The following is an 18,129-nucleotide window of genomic DNA, read 5'->3' as shown; positions in this document are numbered from 1 at the left end:
ATCTCACTACTAGGTGAATTACTTGTTGATCTGTGTATTGATATACCATCCAACATTTACCTCATGATTGAAAGCAATGCCTAATCCAAGGGATAAATACTAGAACTCACTGTTTCATTATCAGGACATTATTTTCTCTTTGAAGTGAACTTATATATTGATTTTTGAGAAATAGTTCATTTATTATAAAGGTAATTCACAAAATGTTCTCAACATCGAATTCCTTGAATCACGTAGAAGTGTTTTCATACCCAGATATTCAAAATCTGTTTAGTTTTGCCCCTAAAACACCAGTAAACCAATACTCTGTATGAAACGGTCTCATTTTTAGTTAGTGGAAATTGGTAAGCGAGGACTAAAAATACAAAATGTTTAATATCTCCGCCGCTCGTGCACGGATTTAGACAATCTATAGCTTGTTAGAAAGGTATTTTAACAAGCTTTCTCTTTATGCTCATTTTTTGGACAATACTGTAATGTTCAAAAGTTATTTGCAAAAAACCTGCTGTGTTTTGACAAAATCGCCCATATCTCAGAAAGTAAACAACATATCGAAAATCTAAAATAAATTTCATTAAGATCGGTTCAGCCATTGCTGAGATAATTACATGACATTTTGTACATACATACATACACACATACACACACACATACAGACATTGTCTCAATTTGTCGAGCTGAGTCGATTGGTATATGAGATTCGGCCCTCCCTCCGGGCCTCGGAAAAAGTTTTAATAGTTTGAGCGAATCCTATACATTTCTTTTGTAAGAAATGTAAAAAGGGAATTTTTGTCAATTTTTTTTCGAGTTTGCATCAAATCTCGACGTTTCATGCACCTTAAAGACATTTAGCATCAAAAATAAAAATTCTTTTTTTAATTTTTCCTATAGTTTCCATGGGAAATTTCTGTGTGGCTGCACTCTTAAACCTGTAATTCCGGAACCAGAATTCCGATCGATCCAAAATTCAACAGCAACCGATGGGAAGGTTGCACCTTTCATTTGAGACTAAGTTTGGGCAAATCGGTCCAGCCATCTCTGAGAAAAATGAGTGACATTATTTGACACATACGCACATACATACATACACAGACTTTTTCCGATCTCGACGAACTTAGTCGAATGGGATATGACACTCGGCCCTCCGGGCCGGGATTTGGTTGACGTTTTTCAGAGTGATCGCATAACCTTTCTATATGAGAAAGGCAAAACGCTTTTAATCCACGTACCAGTGTGATGACACATTTCTTATAAATCTTATCGCTTTCTTCGGTTATTATATCAATTGAAAACATTTAGAAATTGATGCTTCGCGATGTTTTTGATAATACATCCTACATGGGATAGTGGAAGGATTCAGAGAATCACTCAAATTAGCATAGGGCAATATCAGTGCAAGAAATCTCAAAGCCTAAACCAATTTAATGGAAAGGCGTAAAATGCCCCATAAAATAGACATACCAACGAATTGTTGCTAATGCTCCATTAATAACATATCTAAATTCTTCAATCAATGCATTGTGTAGGGAAAACTGAATTTTCCTATATGTTATGCTGAGTCAAAAAATTCGAAAAACAATTTTTTGAATGGATTTAGAGTTCATACTCTCAAAAGCGTTTACTCAAATTTTCAACGCGGCTGATAACTAAGCACTGAAATTTCAGCTCTTGATATCTCGCTACCTTTGAAGTGCATGCGTGCATAGTTCAAACTTTACTTCGGTATCGACTTTTTCTAAAAATGGCTTCCCAGTAGTATCTTTGACCTGAATTATTATCCCTAATCCTAATGACGGCGCCAGTGATTGAGTGGTAAGCGTGACCGCCACTCATTCCAGTTTGCCTGGGTTCAATTCCAGCCGAGGTCGTTGAGATTTTTCTGAGGTGAATCTCTCCTGATTCGGATCTTTCGAGTGCACAGCGGCAGCGGCGTCTTCGGGGAATTTTGTCGCATGAGCGGTTGTCTCGGAGGGAATTAGTCCGTAATTTTCGGGGTGACGTGAGTGAAGAAAAGGAGATCTGCCTTGGTAAATTACTAACAATCAAGGAAGATCTCCAGTACCGGTGCCCAAACAAGGAGATTTACCGAACACGGTTGCTTCATGAGGGGTCTAGGCTCCAGGTTATCCGAAATTATACGGCAGGGGAGGTCAACCAGGAAATTTCAGGGTTGCTGGAGGAAGTTCTAGCAGTTTATGCTAGTCATTTTAATGACGAACAGGCAGCACTTCCTCCCGACAACCAAGAAGGGGAGGATGGAGAAATTTTTGGGAGATTTGCTGAGTACAGACGTACCTGCAATCCTTCCGATAACGAAGGATCTCTTTCCAAACAGCTCGTAGGAGACGACCTGTTGCGTGTCTTGTGCGAGATGAGGGACGAGATTCGACAATTGCGACAGCAATCCGACGATAATAGAGCCCTAGCGTCTCAGGGGTCTGATGCTTTTTCAAAAGCTACTGAAACGCTAATGGGTGGGATTGCTTCACTGACAACAATTTCGTCAGTTTTAAGAAAGACGGTTCAAGAAGTTGTCTCACTTCGTGAATCCGTCAGTGAACTTCGGGCATTGGTACATCAGAAGGAAAGTGCTCCCGAGATGGATCTTCAGACCGATCTGGAAGATTTGCGTTTGATGGACGTATCCGATTCACTTGATACACCAGAGATTCCTCGCCCAACACTGGCGCCCAGTTCCAATCAATTCGTGTTGAAGGGAGGATTCTCGGGTCAACAAAATATATGTCCATCACTTCCAATCGAGAAACCGAAACAAAATACCGGATTCACAGCCCCGTACCAAACTCAGAACCAGCCTAACGTACCTGAATGGACCGAACAGCGGGCGGGACCATCCTATCCGAACTTTTCATCCAACGCGGGAAACGGATCGATGGCAGCTTCAAGGAATTATTCGCGAAACCCGCAACGCGTCGCTGATTGGAAAATTCGGAAGTATGCTGGAACTGATGAAGGAACTGGACTAAATGAATTCTTAGACACCGTAGCGAATTACGCTGCGTGTGAACAAATGTGCGAAGACAAACTTTTCAATTCTGCGATGCATTTGTTCACTGGCAATGCTTTGACCTAGTATCAGGCTATGCGTGCGCAAAACCGGTTGTTTAACTGCAATCGTCTTGTATGCGAGCTCAAGGTAAATTTTGTACATCCTGAACTTGATGCTACGCTCAAAATGAAGGCTCTCCAGCGCCGGCAGATGCGTAACGAATCTTTCCAGGAATATTTCCTGGAAATGGAGAAAATATTTCGTGCTATGACGGTTCCAATGGCGCCGAGCGAAAAACTCGACGTGCTCAAGCGGAACCTGAAAGCCGACTATAAACAAATGCTTATCCTCAGGCCAGTGAACACGCTCTCAGAATTGATGAGTCTTGGTAAATCGATCGACGCCTCCAAGACGCCGATTTATCTGAAAGTTTTCAGTTCTTCTCGGGAAGTTGCTGCTTATTCTGATAATTCACCACAAAACAAACAAAAACAAAATAATCAAAACCAAAAGGGAGGTGGACAGAATAATGACAACGCAAAATCCAAAACGTTTTTGAACAAGAATGCCAAACCTTGATTCAAGCAAGCCTCCTGACAACCAGAAAAAGAAACAGCAAGGGAATCAGGAGGGCATGAATCTCGAGGGAAACAATCAAAAACCGATCGAACCACCGCAGAAACCTATGATGTGCCTAGAGTATTTGGTGGAAAAGCATCGTCCTCCAGTAGGGCATTGCAAAAAAAACTTTTTTTTGAATTCTCAAAGGCCCCCCCTCTCATATTGTGACAAATGTCAAAGTAAGCTCAGATGCCAAATTTCACATCATTTGGACAATTTTAGACCCCCGCCCACTTCGCTTGAAATTTTTTGAAATTGGTACTATGGGAAAATATGGAGGAAAAATACATTAAATGCTATAACTTTCGAAGTAGCAATCAGAAAATTACAATTTATACCTCTTTTGAACGGAAATAATCTAAGTATTTGAATGAAGAGATATTTGTTTCTTGAAAAATACGGGAAAGTGGGGTACTGGCTCATTTTGACCCCAAAATCCCCTATTTTTAATGATTTTTCTGCTCCGTGATGCAAATCATACATATTTTGTAGTTTTTCTAATGTGAAAAAATCTCAGAAATCGAACGGAACCATTTTGACCTTAGTTCGAATACGAGAAGTTGGGGTTATAGGGCTTTTTGTCAGTCATATTAAATTTTATCATTTTCTCATGCATATATCTCTATTATTCTTCAATCAATTTTCATAAAATGTAACTTATTGAACGTGTAAAATTCTGAGGAATAAAACAAAAATAAAAACGTTAAAGGTAACATTCAGAAACATCAAACTTTTTGATATTTACTCTACAAATCTAATTTTTTTCATTATTTGTCATAATACCTCAACTTCCCCTATTTTTCCAGGAATGCAACTTTTCTCTCCCTAAGCATATTTTACACTAAAAGTAGTAAATTAAATAAGAATTTTGTTGTTAAATGGAGTTAATATGTGCGATTTTATGATAAAAATGTGAAATCGACACTATATGTCAGATAATTTGATGTTCCTGAATTTTACCGGTAACGAATCTATTTTTGTTATAATCCTAAGGATTTTCCACGTTCAACAAGGTATAGTTTATGAAAATTGAGTGAAGAATAATAGAGATATATTCACGAGAAAATGATGAAGGTTAGTATTAATGTCAAAAGGCCATTTAACCCCAACTTCTCGTATTCGGACTAAGGTCAAAAGGGTTCCGTTAGATTTCTGAGATTTTTTTACATTAGAAAAACTACAAAATATGTATGATTTTCATCACGGAGCAGAAAAATCATTAAAAATTGGGGATTTTGGGGTCAAAATGACCCAGTACCCCACTTTCTCGTATTTTTCTAGAAACAAATATATCTCCATTCAAATACCAAGATTATTTCCTTCCAAAAGAGGTATAAATTTTAATTTTCTGATTGCTACTTCAAAAGTTATAGCATTTAATGTATTTTTCCTCCATATTTTCCCATAGAACCAATTTCAAAAAATTTCAAGCGAAGTGGGCGGGGGTCTAAAATTGTCCAAATGATGTGAAATTTGGCATCTGAGCTTACTTTGACATTTGTCACAATATGAGAGGGGGGGCCTTTGAGAATTCAAAAAAAAGTTTTTTTTGCAATGCCCTATCCTCCAGTGCTCGGTGTCTGCTACAATTGTGGAGACAAAGGATACGAATATGAGGAATGCCGGAAACCAAGGCGGGTCTTCTGCATAGTGTGCGGATTTAAAGGTTTTGGTGTTTCTCGTTGCCCTTACTGCCCAAAAATCGGGATCAGAACCACCTGAAGTCGCAGTTGGCAGTAAAACAGCGCTCCAAACAACAACTCATTGTTAATCCCCAGATTTACGACAGTTTTCGACCGGCTCATGATGACGACTATGATAATTCGTTGTCTGTCGAAACCATCGTCCTTGACGACCCGTTCGATAACCGTCCATTTGCAATTGTCGCAGTGTACGGTAAATCCTTCAAAGCCTTGCTCGACAGTGGTAGTAATGCCACAATTATAATTAAAAAGCTATACCGAAAGTTTTCGAAAAGTCCATTGAAAAGGTTGGAACGACCACTCGAACTACGTTCTGCGAATGGTCAATCCTTACCAATCATTGGACAAGCGTATCTCCCGAATACTTTTCAAAATTTGCACTTATGTAGTAGAGCATCTGACCGTCAACCCCATTCTAGGTATGGACTTTTGGCGCGCCTTTGGGATTTCGCCGGTTGTCACGGTAAAGATAGATACGTCTACCTCTATCAGGACACATGATAGTGAACTCGGGTGATTCGTAGTTATTCTGCCTGCCTCATTATCAGAAGGCAAAAATTAAGCCCGCATGATATTAAGCCTGTTCTAATGACCCTGCCACTTCTAGCTTTCCGATCTGTCTACTTCACATCCTTGCTCTCACTTGAGTACTATGGCTCTAAGTTTCATAACTTTCCCTACCCAGTAATCTCTAGCTAATTGAATGTCGTTAAAACGTAAAAAAAGGAAAATTTGACTAACATAGTCGAAATAAAAAGGAAAAAAGAAAATTTCTTCTGAGATACAAAACTGTGCTCTGTTGAATTCAGGTCAGGAATCGGAAGACGACGAAGAAGATGCAATACCGCGTGAGTCGATACTCACTTCGGAACAGTTAGCGCGCGTAGAAGAAGTAAAGAAGTGTTTCCAGGCAGTAGAGCCCGGAAAGCTAAGCCCAACCTCATTCACAGAGCACAGGATTTTCATCAAAGACGAATTTCAAGGTGCGGCGCCTGTTTGCCGATATCCTTATCACATGAGCCCAAAGAAACTGTCAAAGCTCTGGGAAGAAGTTGACCGATGGCGGTCTGTGGGAATTATCGATGGCGGTCTATGGGGATCTGATTCGGATTGGTCGCTTAATATTGTGGCGGTCACGAAACCAGACGACTCAATTCGCCTTTGTCTAGACGCTAGGCCTTTCAATGAGCGTACTGTACGAGATGCATACCATCTGCCCCACCCTGGGCGAATATTGGGCGGCTTACCTAAGGCGAAGTACCTGTCTACTATAGACTTGAAGGAGGCCTTTCTCCAGGTACCCCTGGCCAAGGATAGTCGCAAATATACCGCTTTCAGTGTCCCCGGCAGGGGTATGTTCCAATTTATTCGTCTACCATTTGGTCTCGTCAACAGCCCCGCTACTCTAGCGCGACTGATGGACCAGGTTCTAGGACGAGGTAAATGGGAACCTTACGTTTTCGTCTACCTAGATGACATCATTGTGGTAAGCGACTCAAGGTCAATCCTGACAAAATTCAACCGATTCTCGACTACGAGAGACCGGTTACCGTAACGAAACTAGGTCACAACTCCCTTGACCGATCTGCTCAAAACGAAAACCAAGAGCTTAGTTTGGAGCTCCGAGGCAGAACTCGCGTTCCTTAAAATTAAGGAACTTCTAGTCTCTCCTCCAGTTTTAGTCCCGCCAAACTTTTCCAAAGAGTTCATCCTTCAGGCAGACGCTAGTGACGTAGCAGTCGCTGCTGTTCTGGTGCAGGAGTATCCCGAGGGTGAGAAAGTAGTTGCATATTTTTCGCACAAACTGACCACTCCCTAAAGGAATTATCATGCAACTGAGAAGGAAGGTTTGGCGGTGATAATGGCGGTTGAACACTTCCGAGGTTACTTGGAAGGTTATCATTTTCGACTGGTCACTGATTCGTCAGCGATTACATGGATACTGAAGACCAGTTCACGTTTGAGTCGTTGGAGTTTAGAATTGCAACTCTATGACATGTCTATTGAGCACCGGAAAGGCAAGGACAATGTCGTTCATGATGCGTTATCCCGGGCCGTAGCAGCCGTTTCCGCTTTGTCCACCTCAGACTGGTACTGTTCCATGAAGTCCAAAGTTATCCAAAATCCTGACGACTATGCCGACTTCAAAGTAGAAAGTGATCAACTTTTCAAGTATGTAAACTCGAAAGTTGTTCCGTGCGACTCGCAGTTCAGTTGGAAACTCGTCCCAGCACCCGAGTTCCGTCAAGATTTGATACAACGTACCCACGAAAATTTGCTTCACGTGGGATACGATAAAACGATCCACGAAGTGCAGTTGCGATATTACTGGCCTCGTATGGGATCGGAAGTACGAAAGTTTATTCGAGAATGTGGGACGTGCAAGAAAATCAAAGCTCCTTTCGTCCCAGTACAGCCCGAAATGGGTCAGTCGCGTGGTATAATGCACCATGGCGAATGGTTTCTGTGGACTACATTGGTCCTCTTCCAAAAAGCAAACGTGGCAATCAACACTTGCTGGTCGTCCTCGATGTCTTCAGCAAGTACGTCATGTTATCGCTAGTATCATCACTCTGTACGGTACTACGCGAACAGTGGTTCAATCGCCATGGTAGCTCTGAAATTCTGCTAAGCGACAATGCCTCCACTTTCACCTCGAAGGAGTTCAGTCAATTCATAAAAGAAACCAACGTCAAACATTGGTTGAACTCCCGCTATCATTCGCAGGCTAACCCAATGGAGCGAACAAATCGCTCGATAAACACCGCAATCCGGGCATATGCTCGAACCGAGCAGCGCAACTGGGATGTCTACATAACCGATGTGGAGCGCATCCTAAATATGTACTACCGGGTTTAGTCCTCATTTCATTCTACACGGGTGTGAAATGGCATCTGCCGATGACTTCAGCAGGATTTCCGGTGAGGGTGACCTAGAAACAAGACACCAACAATTAGACAAAATCCGGGATATTGTGGTCAAAAATTTAGCAAAGGCAAGCGAGGGCATTCGACATCAATACAACTTGCGCCACCGGAAATTCGCCAAACCTTTTGAAAAGGGACAAATGGTGTACCGTCGAAACATGAAATTGTCGAATGCACTCGAGTCGTACAATGCTTAACTTGCACCACACAGGGGTGTATCCTTCTACGAGCTGGAGGATTTAGCAGGTAAAAATCTTGGAGAGCAAATCTCCTTAAACCAGCATAAAAACTTTTCCGTGTCGTCTGTGGACTGACGGTATACTTTTATATGGATTACTCACTTGGGAGTTTTCCAAAAGGAGCCGTCTGTTCCCGACGGTAACAACACGGACTTTGGTCTGAATATTAAAAAACATTTCTCCGTCTTCTCTATTTTTATTGGGGAAGACCAACTCTGCCGCGGGAAGCTCCTTCATTAGCTTCATGCATTTTTCAGAGCCACACTCGCGCAGTGTGGTAAACAAACATACGCGCAACATATATGCTCTAGCACCGGTGACGGTTACGGTGGGGTGGAATTCACCACTTAAAACAAAAACAAGTGTACTACATCGTACCGTCATTCGGTCAACGCTTGCATTAACCAAACACTATCTGCAATGTTCGGCAAACAAAATTATAACATTCTTTTGCGACCCACTCGCGCAGTGAGGTAACCTAATATTCACACGAAATGTATGCCCCGGGGCCTGCCACTGCAACGGCGGGGTGAAATTCACCGACTTTAAAACATAAATTCTACACCGTGCAGTTCTTAAAGGCCCGGCTGCATCAAATACATTACTTTCCGCCGTGTTCGGCAAACCAAATCATCCTAAAACCCCTTTCCATGGGGAACACTAGTGCACAAAATTTTATAAATTCTCCTTGTTTGGAGCACAATCTCACTAAAAAAACAACTTTCCCCTCTTCGCTGGGGACTCCTCGATTGCGTACTCCGAGAAGCCGACCGTAAACGAAATAAAAACCGCGAATATAAACAATTTGCGAACGCCGATTTCGCAAACTGTTTTGTTTTTATTTACAATTTGATGATTCATTCATCATATCGAATGGATCATCATTGTTGACATTTTCCCCGATGTTCGCACCAATGCTCTGCATCATGCAGGTGTATCCCGATTCGGATCAGAGTGGTGTGAGTGGAAGAGCGAATGGGATAAAACGAAACCGTGTCTTCGATTTCGGGTCGATAGATACAATTTTATTTCGCATAATTTTGGGTTTGTGGTTAAACCTGCGATGGTTCGTTTGATTCCAGCGGGAATCATTTTGATATTTTTAATTTATGCGAAAGACATTCTTTGGTCCCTCTCAAACGTTTCTTTTTCAATGTACGAAGCTTTTTGAGGTGAAAAGGGACGAATATACAAACTTTTTGTCCGGAATGTCTGTGAGTGGGAGAAATGATGACGTGTTAAGCGGTATTGTATGAGTGAATGTATGAGTGTAGAATCGAACAGAGTGAATGAATGTTCGTGTGAATGATGAGATAAAATTGTTTTGGGGTCCATTCGAAGCGCTTATCGGAATGTGAATGATCGAGTAGGCCAGTGATTGAGGATGAATGAATGGGATAATTGTATGAATGTATTTGGATTGAAACCCCAATACAATCGTGTAGTACTGGTACCGTAAGGACACGAGTGACATTTCTGGACAGTCGATGATAAAACAAACAATATAATGCCGACAACCGTTCCCCCGCAAGTTGAAACATTGAAAATTGTCAATGCCACTTGCAGAATTTTGGGAATATCGAGTTGTTGCCGATTTTGTTTTCGGATTGGATTTAGGGTTCAACCCATAACCGAATAATGACAATGGCTGACAACCTCTCGCTTCGCGTATGCTGTCAGTATTATCAGACCCAACACAGACAAACAGTTCACCGGTTAGGATATCCGGTCGATTAGTTTTTGAGATGAAAATTTATAAATTGCGGAAGAAATGATTAGATGTAGTTAGTTTTTCCTTGTTTATTTATTTATTTATTCATTTCGTTCATTATTATTGTATCGGTGTTAGGTGTTAGGTTAGAAAAAAATTGTTGGGCGAGATTGTAACCCGTCAAGGTAACAATTTAGCACTGGGTGGAAATATACCCTTTTTTGCGTATACACTCCATAGAGTGTATTGTTTACGTAAAATTATGCTCACCGCAGTTCGGTACCGTTCACATTTAGTTGTAAATTTTTGTTCATTTTCGCGTTTGTGGACGGTTTTATTCGTACAGATAGGTTAGATAATTTTTGTTTTATGTTTGTGAATTAGTAACATAGGGCTTAGGTAGGCTACCGATCTCCTCTTGCGAAAATTCGTGTGCACTGGTTATGCTGCTCATCGTTGACAGCTGTGCGACAAGGCGGTTGGCAGTTTGTTTTGGTTGAGTGCGGAAGGCGGCCATCGAGGAAAAACAGAAAGTGACGAACCACGGCGATATACAGACGTCTGCCAGATTACGTTTTTTTTGTTTTCGGGACAGTTTCCCGTACGATAGCAAGTTTAGCGAAGTGCGCGAGTGTGACGGTAAAATCAGCCGTCGAGATTGCCGGCCTGTGGTTCGGGCACAGTGAAAATTACGGTGTCGGTTCGCCAACAGAGGTAAGCTAACAGCAAAGGTGTTCTTTCGCTACCCTAGCAAATTAACAAGGAACCGAACATCGACCGTTCTCGCTATAGAGGATAAGTCGAACGAGCCTAGCTCTCCTCTATAGCTAATAGCCAAGGAGAACGAAGCAGGGCGGACAAAGGTCCCCCTGGGAAGTTTACTGCGTTAACTTCCGGGATCGTTTACGGCGAGTAGACGATCCGGCGATTCGTCGCCAACGTCACTAGGGAAGTTCCAACAAAGGAGCCAGCCAGCGGAACCCGGACGAGTACGCGGCCGTTGTTATCCCGGCCTGCCGGAAGGAAACCGCCCGCCTTCCCTTCACCAACAGCATTGGGATCCCGCATCAGCAGCAGTGGAGAGTGGGAGTGAAATAAATACGGTAAATTTAGTTTATTTGTTTACTTTTTTGTTGTTACGAAAATCCGAAATTCTGTAGAAGCACCTAGGCCGCCCTGAAAAAAAGGGTACGCCGGGCAAATAAGAACCCGAGTAGGGGGCAAATCTCTACTTAAAATATGAGGCTGACAAAATTGAGGACTCACAAAATCGGGTTTTCAGTGTATTATAATAGTTTGTTAGGAGTCAGTGACGTAGTCAGAAATTCGGTTTGGTGGGGGTTTGGTGAAAACCTAACTTACTGTCCAGATGGCATAATTACGAAACCGCCATCTTTGAAGTTTTAAAATCATGGAGAATCAGATTTTCAAAAATTTGGTAACAGACTTCCTGTCTTTAGCGAATTTGTTGAGGCTTTCATTTAAAACAGCTTTATTGTAGGCGTGAATACTACGTATATGGAGTATATCGAGTTATAAAATGATATTTACGAATTGTTCCTTAATACAGTTTTTTTCTAAAATAACTTTCTATTGTGAGCTGCAACTCAAGCTTTGGTTAAAATGTAAATTTTATCGTTTATAAACAATGGAAGAGATTTATCATAAACAGTAAAATCATTATAATTTAATTTAAAATTAAATAGAAATAGCCTTAAATATGTTAATACCTACACATTAACATATTTAAGACCTTGAACACATGGAGCCTTCATGTCTTCAACAAAATGGTTTGTAATAGCACTCCCCAAGATTTTGCTGAAGACATTAAGTCTGAAACTAAATTTATATGAAGAGTATATACGCCATAAATACTTCTTGGAGGATATAACTCCAAAATTATTATATTAAATCATGTGTTAACGTTTGTAAAATTCATCGAAGATACTAAACCAGCGAATTTGGCGGAACGGAAAACGCCATTTTTATAAATTCCCCTACTTTTGGAAGGTTGTTTCCTCGTTATTAATTCTATAACGTTTTCGTCTCAACTCGACGCATTCCCAAAATAAAAATATTTTCAGCAAATGTTGGAAGTTATGCAATTTTTCGGTGAGCAATTCTAAGTTTCATAGACATTAAAGCAATTCCAGTTTCGCTTCCTATTAAAAGAAGACCCTAATCCATATTACAGTACACCCCTTCAAAACTGAACTCAATATAGTAGGAAATTATGATTATGTTTATGATTGATTTCAGAACTCTGGAATGATTTTCTATTGGAATGTTTTTAGGCAAGTATTTGATATTGATGTTATTAGACAACTGTGAGATCAAGACCAATAGCACAGACAAACAGACGTAACAGCTCGAAGAAAATTCTAAAAAAAATCATCGCCCATGTCGCTAGTATAGCGACATTTGTTGAACACATTGCACAAAATGTGATTCTGGCAACCATGGGACAACATTTTATTTCAATGGAAGTACTGGCAACAATGCCCACACCGCTTGTCAATTGCAAGATAGTAGATGAAAGGTAGGAGCATTGTTGCAGTTGCTATATTTGAAGAACGAAATAGAAAAATCGCCTATGTCACGTACTTAAATTTTCCATGGCATAATTATTGCAATTGACAAATTTAAAGAATGCAGAGCTACGACTTCATTTTTCAAACCCAACACAACCATTTATTGTTTCGGGAAATTAAGCAATAACAAAATTGTTTTTCTTTTCGTGTGAAGAAAATTTTTGTCGTCAATTGGTCGTATGATTGATTTTTGTCTCTATTTACTCTTCTTTGCCGTCGCTCATTTGGAATCCCGGTTATATCTTGTACTCTTTATTTTATTTTCCATGCTAGCGTTTACTTTTACTATAAGAACAAGGCTATGTAGCCTATTTTTAAAGAGTCGGCTGTGCTATCGAGGTCATCATTGGATCAAGATGACGGAGATACAACCCCTAAAATTTCCTTGCCAATATCAGGATCAATTCGCATTAACGATTTCATTTTTAACGCTTGCTGTAGGTGAAAATTCATTATGTAGGCTATGGAAGAGTTTAATTTTGTTACAACTTGGGGAACGTTCCGGTTGAAGGCACAAATCCCCGACTATGTACGGGGAACGTGCCATTTGAGCCAATATATTCTGATTCTGATTCCGGTTGGTAGACAGCTCATTCGCTTGAAAATTGGCTGGGTCTGCAATTGTGCAGTGGGTGCTTCGTCTTGGATGGTAATGAGCAATCGCCGTAGGAAAATATAATTTTATTCTTTTGGTCCTGAAAATGACCCTTTCGGCGATGCTGTTGGGTTTCGTAACTCCTGCACCATACCAAAGTTGAATTTTTCCGTCAGTTCCGCGGATCGACAAATTCGAATCCATTGCATACATCCGGTTAGATTCGTTACGCCGAACCAGTTGAATTGGCAAGATCCTAAAATATATCTGCTCACCGATCAGCGTCGTGCAGGAAAATACGAAATAATTTTGAACAATTCTTGCCTTGGACACTTCGACAGGAATGCATTTCACATTTCTGGACCATTTTGTTTGTTTTGGTTTGCATAAAATGAAAATGGCGGTTATGTTTTCGGGCAAGACGATACAAGATGTCACATTGTTCCAAGTATAAGTACTATTGCCATATTTCTTCGATAAAACCGATAAAACAAACGGAAAACATAAACAAACGGTAGTGGGCCAGAGGTTTTGATTCGGTTCAGTCATAATTATTTTTATCGATAGTTTCGATATAAAAAATTGTCCATAAGTGTTCGAATCGGAAGATCCGTGGTGAAGTTCGGCCTTTTCTCTCTTTTCATCGTGCGCTAAAGAATCAGGACGCTCGTTCGGATCTTTATGTTTATTAAGTTTTATTTTTTGTGTTTCGAATTCATCTCGTCAATAACTAGCACCATCTGGGTGTCTAGTTAGACGATGTATCTAAACTAGTACCCAAATTAGTACTAGTTAGACACAAAAAAATTCCAAACAGTTCACACGACACATGTGAACGTTCAAAGCAACTGACTTGTCCCGAGTGATGTCCCGGGAAGCAAGCACAGAGGCTCAGGTTTGCTGACGAGAAAGCGAAAACGAACTCTTGTCTTTTGGCTCAGGAGCCAAACGCCTTGCATTATGCAATATTAATTCCCATAAGGGAAAATTGGATTGAACCACTTTGCGCGTTAAGGGCACAAAACCTAACTTAAATTAAGTTTTATTTTTTGTGTTTCGAATTCATCTCGTCAGTAACTAGCACAATCTGGGTGTCTAGTTAGACGATGTTTACTTATTTTATGGATCGCGGACACTTTGTTCCATTTGACATGTATAAAACTAATACACTTAAAAGTGACGAATGTTCCCACCTTTTTTTCCCTTCATTTTGGTTTCCGGGTGCTTGCGGTAACGAAGTTACACATTATGGCTATGTGTCAAAATCGCTTCACAAGCGCCACGCTCGGTGAAATGGCGCATTTTTCATAATTTAAATCGACCGTTTTTTCTGTGGGCGATGAAAATTCATCTCGTGTTACGTCTGTTTGTCTGTGCCAATAGATCAGTTATAGATCAGGATCGCATTCCCATAATTTTTCAAAGGTACTCATGATGTTTCAAACAATAGGTTATCAATGTACTGATCAGATAATTATCATTGGAATATTGAATTAAATCAGCATCAATAAATTTTTAACTTTAATACATTTTTTTTTTGGTGAGGGGGGGTGTAGTCAAAACACCGAAGCATCCTCTTGGCTACACTACTGCATGGAGTTAATCATTTCGCTTTTCATTTTCTGAGATATGTTTCAGATCGATCCGATGGTTATAAGTTAGAAGGTTCGCGCAAATGAAAATTTTTGCACCGATAAGTGATCAAGTTCCATCTAGATAACTTGGAATTGTTCGGTGGTTATTCTAGCGGTTGTAGATAGAAAAATAAAATACGAAATTCGTTTTATCGATATAATATTTGGCTCATTTAAATGGATTATTACTATATTGAACAATAATAAGCGACAAAGGGTAATCCATAAACAACAAGCCATAACTTTTAATGTATTCGAAGTATGTATTTGATGTCTTCAGTAAAGTTATTCGCAAATGTAAGAGCTACAAATTTACAGAAGGCATTATTTCAACACAATCACTTCCAACAAAATTTATGAAAATATCTCACTCTTAGGGGGATTAATCAGTAAAATCACATTACCAAAAGAAAGGGCATATTGTATGCTTTAAATTCTTCGAAGATACTATTGACCTAAAATTATCCGTTTTGGCGCTAATAATACATTGAATGTTTTTGGTCTTATTTCTGGCTATGAGAAATGATAAGAATTTTTCTTCCGCATTAAATGGTAATTATCTCTTTTGGTAATAGTTCGATTTCAACAATAAATAGTTCGTTTGAAAGGTATTCGTATAAGCTTTCTTAACATATATGAATTGTTTAGTTACGTCGTCAATTTCGGCAGCAAATTTCAAAAAACTGCAAAAAACGAGATTTTTGCACCTTCAAACATTCATATCTTGGAAACTAAACATCAGAATCAAAAACCATTTAATAACTTTCTGCCTGAGTGATAGGCCTTTCATTTAAAATTAGTTTGGATAAGATCGGTTCAGTTATTGCTGAGAAACACGAATGAGAGTTTGTCCGTTACATACACACACACACACACACAGACACACACAGACATTGTCCCAAATCGTCGAGCTGAGTCGATTGGTATATAAGACTCGGCCCTCCGTGCCTCGGAAAAAATCTTGAAAGTTTGAGCGAATTCTATACATTTCTTTTCTAAGAAATGTAAAACATATTGGTTTTCATCAATAAGAACGACGCCACATTCGATAAAAAAAAGTTCTACATACATCTAATCAAGAATCCATCTAATCTCAACCGGTGCCGAGTTATTGAACATCATAAAAACTGCAAAAAATGTGGGATTTGCAGCATGCAGCAAAAATATTATTAAAAATGGGAGATTTTAAGGACAATATATCCCAATACACTAACTTCCCTATTTTTCAAGAAATTGATGTATTCTCAAATAGTAAGATACTCTTTAAAAATGTATGAGCTGTATTTTTTAAGGCTAGGACGAAAGTTCTAGCATTTAGTGTAGTTAATAATATTTTCGCCTATGGCCACAATTTCAATTGCAGTGGGCGGGAGTAAGAATTGTCCAAACTATGTGAAATTTGACATCTGAGCTAACTTTGATACTTGTCACACTACGAAGAGGAGCTTTGAAAAAATCACGATACTCTACACTATAAAAATTAACTTCAAATAACTTTACTTCAAAAAAGTCACAAAATACTCTTAACTGAAAAATATTAGGACGCAAATTGGTAAAACAATTTCCCAGCTTTGAAAGACGCATTGTATTTGAAATGGTTCATTTTTAAAGTTTTACTCCAAAATATCAAATATTGTATATTATCAATATAGTTCACTCCTGTAAATCCCATACGAATCACAAAGGACATAAATGTTATGCCATCTGTAGACGAAAAAGGTTTTTAATCTCAATAAATAATCATTCTGCGATAAGCGTGCGCCGTAGATTTAAATGTCAAACACGCCCAAGAAGAATAGAAGAGAAAGGTGGGCAAATTGCACGGCTCACAGAAACGAGGCTTGCTACTCTGCGAATTGACAGTTTTCAGTGACGTCATAGAAATCGTTGAGATAAACAAACGAATTTCTCGACAGTTGTTAATTGACAATATTTGAGCTCTTATGGTGGAAAAAATAGTGTGCAATGGATTCTTGACGTAAATTACGCCATAATTACACTAGACACAGTGGATAATCAGTGCATCTATGTGATTATTCGCGTAAAGCTTAAAATGCACCTCTTGCGAAATGAGGTCGCGAAATATTTTTCCTTATTCCGTGCGGAATTTTGACATTTGCTCGCGAAAACTAGTCTGTGTGTTTGCTGTTAGATGTCGCTTTTGATAACTGGAAAACGACATCAGCTGTTGTTTGTTTATTTCTTTTTTATATTTCTGTTGTCATTTAAATGTTTTAAATGATGTATTTTATTAATTCATCACGGATGTGTATGAAATCGGTAACAATTGTAAACCTATTTGCCATTCATGAAGCTCTCAGGGAAGTGACGTACTCAGCGTGAATCATATTTCGAGCATGATTAATCATAATGCTTATTTATGACGGTTGCGGATGTGTCGGGGAAGTTCAGTCTGACCAATTTAGACAGCACAATTCCTGCAATCGGAAATTTAAATCATTGGCTGGCCATTTTCTATCTAAATTGGCTGCTTCTACAGGTTCTAGAAGACCCAGGGAAATGATCGAAATTCGCTCAAACCAAATCTATTGTAATTGTCCGCAAATCTGATGGCCTTGGCCGCATTTACCGCTTTCACAAGTCTCGGGGAACTACTTTTCGAAACACGTTTCGGAATCCGGAAATATAACGCAAATATAACAACCGACTCCGACTCAATCGGTTTCAGGTCGAACCAAACCCAACAATCAGTACGAATACAAACCTATTTTTGGTATAACAATTGTGAGAATCGTAATTCAAATTTATTGACATAAGTAATTCGTGGTAATTCTTATTGCATGAAACATTAGAGAGGTTTAAGGAATTGCGCATATTGCTACTACTTGTATTACTGCCGCAAGAAGCATAATTGTCCCATGTGTATAGCGATTCCCATAGTGAATGGGACAGTTTTGCTTCTAGCGGCAGAATACCTCAAGTCAAATATTACACCTCAAGTCTGATATTACACCGAAAGTTAGACGAATTAACTGAATTCTAATTTGATGGTCAGATTGACCCTGTATGTAAATTATGGAAAAGATGTTATAAGCCTTTTACAATCAGTCATAATACAATAATACGTTATAATCCAT

The 18,129-nt window shown here is 39.5% G+C and overlaps 1 protein-coding gene across 2 annotated transcripts in view; it reads left to right on the top strand.

Moving 5' to 3' along the window:
- LOC131688806 (muscle calcium channel subunit alpha-1) overlaps nucleotides 1-18,129 on the top strand; it is a 1,302,489-nt gene that overhangs the window by 250,445 nt on the left and 1,033,915 nt on the right. The gene's annotated exons all lie outside the window — the stretch shown is intronic.

The sequence above is a fragment of the Topomyia yanbarensis genome, chromosome 3, assembly GCF_030247195.1.
Source record: "Topomyia yanbarensis strain Yona2022 chromosome 3, ASM3024719v1, whole genome shotgun sequence".
Taxonomy (NCBI): Eukaryota; Metazoa; Arthropoda; class Insecta; order Diptera; family Culicidae; genus Topomyia; species Topomyia yanbarensis.
Note: the sequence above shows the minus strand (reverse complement) of the source record. Positions and strands in the feature narration are given on the sequence as shown.